A 7042-nucleotide genomic window follows, 5' to 3' on the forward strand; every position below is an offset into this window, starting at 1 on the left:
ACATCATAAAGGCCATATATGAAAGACACACAGCTAATATCTGAGAAAAACTGAGAGCCTTTTTCCTGTGGTTTGGAACAAGACAAGGATGTCCACTCTCACCATGACTATTTAACATAGTACTGGAAGTCTTAGTCTCAGCAATCAGAAAATAGAAAGAACTAAAAGGCTTCCCAATTGGCAAGGAAGAAGTCAGACTTTCACTATTTGCAGATGACATGATACTCTAGAAAACCTGAAAGATTCCACCAAAAAACTGCCAGAACTAATACAGGCATTCAGCAAAGTTGCAAGATATAAAATCAGTGTGCAGAAATCTGCTGCATTTCTATATATCAATAATGAAGCAGCAGAAAAAGAAGTCAGGAAATTGATCCCATTGAAATTGCACCAAAAACAATGATACCTAGGAATAAATCTAACTAAAGAGGTAAAAGATCTGCACTCTGAAAACTAAAGAACACGTATGAAAGAAATGGAAGAGGACACAAAGAAGTGGAAAGGCACTCCATGCTCATGGATTAGAAGAACAAATATTGTTAAAATGTCTATACTACCCAAAGCAATCTACATATTTAATGCAATCCCCATCAAAATACCACCAGCATTTTTCACAGAGTTAGAACAAATAATCCTAAAATCTGTATGGAACCACAAAAGATCTCGAATAGCCAAAGTGATCTTGAAAAAGAAACACAAAACTGGAGGCATCATGATTCTGGATTTCCAGCTGTATTACAAAGCTGTAGTCATCAAGACAGTATGGTACTGGTACAAAAACAGACACAAAGATCAATGGAACAGAATAGAAAACCCAGAAATGGACCCACAACTATACGGTCAACTAATCTTTGACAAAGTAGGAAAGAATATCTGATGGAAAAAAGTATCTTCAACAAATGGTGTTGGGAAAAGTGGACAGCCACATGCAGAAGAATGAAACTGGACCACTTTCTTATACGATACACAAAAATAATTTCAAAATGGATGAAAGACCTAAATGTGAGACAGAAAACCATCAAAATCCTAGATAAGAACAGAGGCAGAAACTTCTTTGACCTCGGCCATAGCAACTTCTTACTAGACATGTCATCAGAGGCAAGGGAAACAAAATAAAATATGAACTATTGGGACTTCATCAAGATAAAAAGCTTCAGCACAGCAAAGGAAACAATCAATAAAACTCAAAGGCAGCCTATGGAATGGGAGAAGATATTTGCAAATGACATATCTTCTAAAGGGTTAGTATCCAAAATCTGTAAAGAATTTACTAAACTCAACACCCCCAAACCAAATAATCCTGTTATGAAATGGGCAGAAAACACGAATAGACACTTTTCCAAAGAAGACATGCAGATGGCCAACAAACACATGAAAAGATGCTCAACATCAGTTATCATCATGGAAATACAAATCAAAAGCACAATGAGATTACCACCTCACATCTGTCAGAATGACTAAAATCAAAAAGATAAGAAACAAAAAGTATTGGCAAGAATGTGGAGAAAAATGAACCCTCATGCACTGTTGGTAGGAATGCAGACTGGTGCACTGTACCTGTGAAAACAATATGGAGGTTCCTCCAAAAGTTAAAAATAGAACTTACTCTATGATCCAGCAATTACACTACTAGGTATTTATCCAAAGGTTACAAAAATACAGATTCGAAGGAGTACATGCACCCCAATGTTTATAGCAACATTATCAACAATAGTGAAACTATGGAAAGAGCCCAAATGTCCATTGACTGATGAATGGATAAAGAAGATGTGGTATATATACACAATGGAATATTACTCAGCCATCAAAAATAATGAAATCTTGCCGTTTGCAACAATGTGGATGTAACTAGAGTGTATTATGCTAAGTGAAATAAGTCAGAGAAAGACAAATACCACATGATTTCACTCATACATGGAATTTAAGAAAGAAAACATATGGGAAAGGGGAAAAGAAAAAAAGGAGAGAGGGAAACAAACCACAAGAGACTCTTAAGGGTAGACAATAAAGTGAGGATTGATGGAGGAAGGTGGGTGGGAGATGGGCTAGATGGGTGATGGGGATTAAGGAGGGTACTTGTTGTGATGAGCACTGGGTGTTGTATGTAAGTGATGAATCACTGAATTCTATTCCTGAAACCAATATTGCACTGTATGTTAACTACCTAAAATTTGAATAAAAAACCATGCAGGGTTATATTAGTTTCAGATGTACAGTATAGTGATTCAACAATTCTGTACATTACTCAGTGCTCATCAAGGTAAGTGTACTCTTTAATCTCCATCACCCATTTCACCCATCCCTCCACCTACCTTCCCACTGGTAACCATCAGTTTGGTAATTCTTTTTTTTTTTAACTAATTTTTGATAGTTGTAATTTTAAGCTTGATTTTATTTTTTTATTTTTTTAATCTTAAATATTTTGTTAAATGTATTTTAGCATCCCTTAAAATGATTTAAAAGTAGTTTCATTTTTGATGTGATATATTACTGATAGATCCTCCAATATTACACAACATTGTCTCCTTGGAAGAATGTCTGAAACTAAAGATCTTCGAGTGAAGTCTTTGGAAGTAGTACTGAGCTTTAGATAATGCTAACGGAATCCAATTAAACTCTCCTAATACATTTTCTTCTCTCACAGCAGGAACTTCACAATGTGATCTTGGTTAAGGATGAGCACTGGCCCTAAAAGGAGAGGGTTCTATTGAGGGGGTCTATGCACTCTTTCTCTCCTACATTCCCTGAAGAGCCAGCAAAACATATTTTAATTAGGGAAATTTCTGCCACATTTGAAAAACACCCTAAACATAAGATTAGGCATTGTGGCAATATGTATCCAGACTCTATACTGAGAAACAGTAATTAAGCTTGACTTCAAGCTTAACATTTTAAGTTTATCCATGGATAGGAAATGTTTGTAACGCTTTTTCATATTCACCATTCTTATGAAATGTCTATGCATGTTTTAAAGTCATAATATCAAGGAATCTTAAATAATCTTGTCTGACACACTTGGGTGAAAAGGTTAACTAACTTGTCTAAAATCATGCACATAGAAAATATAAATGTTTCTGACTTGAAGAGAAAATAGAAAAATAGCCATAAAGTTCCCCAAAAGTTCAACATTTGAGTAATAGTTCTGTCAGAGACTTTGCTTAACATGATTTTAAAACTTTACTCACATATATCCAAATATTATTGACTTAACTTTAAAAGTTTGGTTGTGTGGAAATGAGTCATTTGAGTTTCTCAAATATCTTATCTAGGATTAAAACAGTTCCATGAAAAAGAATATGAGACAAAATTAGAAAAGAGACTATTAGGGCTATTTTAGAATGAAATATAAATCTTTTAATGATTATTTAGAAAGTTTAATGCTCCTGATAACATTTCCTTATATGTAAAACTATTTAGACAATGTTATATCTAGATAGTATTCAAAATATATATATATATTTTTTGGCTGGGTACAGTATACTTTATTGATGGTACATGACAAGGTAGGGCTCCCCAAGCCCCTCCCCTTCTTCAGGGGGTTTGGGATGGAAACGGTGGAGGTTGAGAGATTCTCAGTGTTTTGGGGGATAAGTTGGGGCAGGGACTCCCCAGCAGCTGAGGGCCTCTCTCTTCCTCTTGCTCTCGCTGGGGCTGGTGGTCCAGGGGGCTCTTACTCCTTGGAGGCCATGTGGACCATAAGGTCCACCACCCAGTTGCTGTAGCCAAATTCATTGTCATACCAGGAAGTGAGCTTGACAAAGTGGTCATTGAGAGCAATGCCAGCCCCAGCATCGAAGGTGGAGGAGTGGGTGTCACTGTTAAAGTCGCAGGAGACAACCTGGTCCTCAGTGTACCCCAGGATGCCCTTGAGGGGGCCCTCTGATGCCTGCTTCACCATCTTCTTGTTGTCGTATTTGGCAGCTTTCTCCAGGTGGCAGGTCAGATCCACGACGGACACTTTGGGGGTGGGGACATGGAAGGCCATGCCAGCGAGCTTCCCGTTTAGCTCAGGGGATGACCTTGCCCACTGCCTTGGCAGCGCCAGTGGAAGCAGGGATGATGTTCTGGGCAGCCCCTCGGCTGTCGCACCACAGCTTCCCAGAGGGGCCGTCCACGGTCTTCTGGGTGGCAGTGATGGCATGGATGGTGGTCATGAGTCACTCCACGATGCCGAAGTTGTCATGGATGACCTTGGCCAGAGGAGCCAAGCAGTTGGTGGTGCAGGAGGCATTGCTGACAATCTTGAGGGAGTTGTCATACTTCTCATGGTTCACACCCATCACCAACATGGGGGCATCGGCAGAAGGAACAGAGATGATGACCCTTTTGGCCCCACCCTTCAAGTGAGCCCCAACCTTCTCCATGGTGGTGAAGACCCCAGTGGACTCCACAACATACTCAGCACCAGCATCACCCCATTTGATGTTGGCGGGATCTCACCCCTGGAAGATGGAGATGGACTTTCCATTGATGACAAGCTTCCTGTTCTCAGCCTTGACTATGCCGTGGAATTTGCCATGGGTGGAATCATACTGGAACATGTAGACCATGTAGTTGAGGTCAATGAAGAGGTCATTGATGGGGACAATATCCACTTTGCCAGAGTTAAAAGCAGCCCTGGTGACCAGGGGCCCAATATGGCCAAATCCGTTCACTCCAACCTTCACCATCGTGTCTCGGGGACGCGGCTGGCACTGCACCAGAAGATGCGGCTGTCTGTCGAATGGGGAGGAGCAGAGAGCCTCAAAATATTTTTAAATGTAATATTCTTAAATTCAGTTTTGCTATGAGAAAATCACATCAAAATTCAGAAACAGTGTTGTTGTGGGGGAAAAGCCCATTTTAGATTCTAGGCTTAAAAGCTTAAATTATACATTGAGAAATCTATATTACACATTTAAAAATGATTACGATGAAACTATTTATGGCTTTATTATTATACTAATTTGATATTGCTGCTATAACAAATTGCCACAAACTTAGTGTTGTTACACAAATTCGTTATCCTATAGTTCTGGAGATCAGAAATTGAAAATGGGTTTCCAATGAAGGTGTTAGCAGGGTTGTTTCTTCTGGAGGCTCTGGGAAATCATGTTTCTTTGCCATTTCCAGCTTCTAGAGGCTGTCCGCACTTCTTGACTTGTGGTCCCTTCCTTCCTCTTCAAAGCCAGCAATGGCAGGTTAGGCCTTTCAAATCAAATCAGATCACATTAAATCACTGTGAGTCTGACTCTTCTTCCTCTCTTTTCTTGCCTCTTTCCAGGACCCTTCTGATTATATTGAGCCCACCTGAGTAATCCAGGATCATCTTTCTATTTTAAAGTCAGCTAGTTAGCAACCTTAATTCCATCTCCAACCTTAGTTCCCCTCTGCCATGTAAGATAGCATATTTATAGGTTCCAGGGGTTAACATGTAGAGCTCTTTGTGTGTGTGTGTGTTTGGGGGGGTCATTATTCTGGCTACCATGATTATTATCAATTTAACTTTTCTAGTTCATGAGACACTATAAATTTCACTTAGGGAGCTGAGAGGGTGAAATAGAAAATGAAAATCTGTGTAGAGTTGGGTCAGTTACGAGATTAGAGGCATGTTAAGTAAGAAATACTAATAAGGTAGAAGAGATGAGCTGGGCTGTAGTCTGCTTGTGCTCCTAGGGGCTAACTGGTCTGTTTGATCCATTGGGCTACTACTAATGTTCACCAATATATTGTAGATCTGAATGCCATCCCAATCAAAGTTCATATTCTTTCTAACTCAGTAATCATAAAAATGCTACCTAAAAATCATATAGTAGTTTTAAAAATGGAAGTAAAATTTTCTTTCATTTTGATAAGTCCCTTATTGATACTGGTGCTAACCCTATTTTCTCCTTAGATCTTGTAGATAAAATGTGAAATGAAAGTTTGCAGTGGTATAATGTCAGTATTTCTTAACTTTGTAATTTGTTACATTTGAGACCCTAGACTTGAATGTTGTCTCTTCTGCTTCTTCTGGCCAACTTGGTTATTTAGCAAATGGACTGAGAGCCCAAGGCTCGACCACATCATAGGAGAGAGGTAGGACTATGGTCACATTTCAGAATGGCATGAGACTTGGTTTTACCAGGGCAGGAGAGAAAGTAGGATTTTAAAAAGAGGTGGAAACAAAAGGAAAAGCAAAAAAGTGAGTAAAAATAAAAATGTAAAGATGTAGCTTACTGGTATATGTCAAGAGAAACAATGGAGCAGGAGAAAAAGTCACAGAAGGAAAATGAAAGTTATGCAGAAAGTGCAGAGAGTTTGAGGAAAAACAGATGTAGGAGGAAAAAAAAAGTACAAACACCCAACATTGGGCAATGCAAGAGAAAGTCCAGTAAAATGGTGGAGAAAATGTGAGCCAGAAGTACAACAAAGGTTAAAATAATGTTTGCTTAGCTTAGCCTTAATAACAGGAAAGGGACTTACCACCTTCTTATAGTTTTCCATCCAAAAACAAAAATTTGTGGCCAGTTCTATAAAGCCTAAGACAACAAAAAAATTTCTACCAACTCAAAAAAACATATAGTAAGTCTTGTCACTTGGAATAGTTTTTTGGAAGTTTATTACGTTTATATGTTTAATTACTATGTTAATATGAGAATAGTATTGTTTTTTAAGTGAGTAGAGATGAAAAATTTCTAATATGTGAAAATACCCTGCAATGTACCCTCCCTGCTAAGATATGGACATGTACAGCTTGGCATAGAACTTGGCCAAGCACATTGATTGAGATGGACTGGAGGCAGTAAGCACCGTCCGCCAGGACAAAGTGGAGATGTTTCCTGCTTGCAGGCAGAGAGATGGATTAAATGACATTTTTGAGTCCCTTCTGGTCTTAAAATGACCACTAAAATTACAATCTGGAAACACTCCACTTCCCAGCTGGTGGGCCAATTAGCTATTTTCTGCTTTGAAAATAAAGTGAACTTTCAATTATCTGCACTAATTAGGGCAATGTGGCATGGGATAGATGAACCAAAAGATAGAAAGTCCAAAAATAATTTTGTTTTTATTTGAAGGGGTT

At 38.7% G+C, this 7042-nt stretch overlaps 1 pseudogene; it reads right to left on the minus strand.

The window, feature by feature from the left end:
* Window positions 1-3469: 3469 nt before the first annotated feature.
* On the minus strand, window positions 3470-4737 carry LOC118542684 (glyceraldehyde-3-phosphate dehydrogenase pseudogene; annotated as a pseudogene).
* Window positions 4738-7042: the final 2305 nt, after the last annotated feature.

This window comes from Halichoerus grypus, chromosome 2 (assembly GCF_964656455.1).
Source record: "Halichoerus grypus chromosome 2, mHalGry1.hap1.1, whole genome shotgun sequence".
Classification (NCBI taxonomy): domain Eukaryota; kingdom Metazoa; phylum Chordata; class Mammalia; order Carnivora; family Phocidae; genus Halichoerus; species Halichoerus grypus.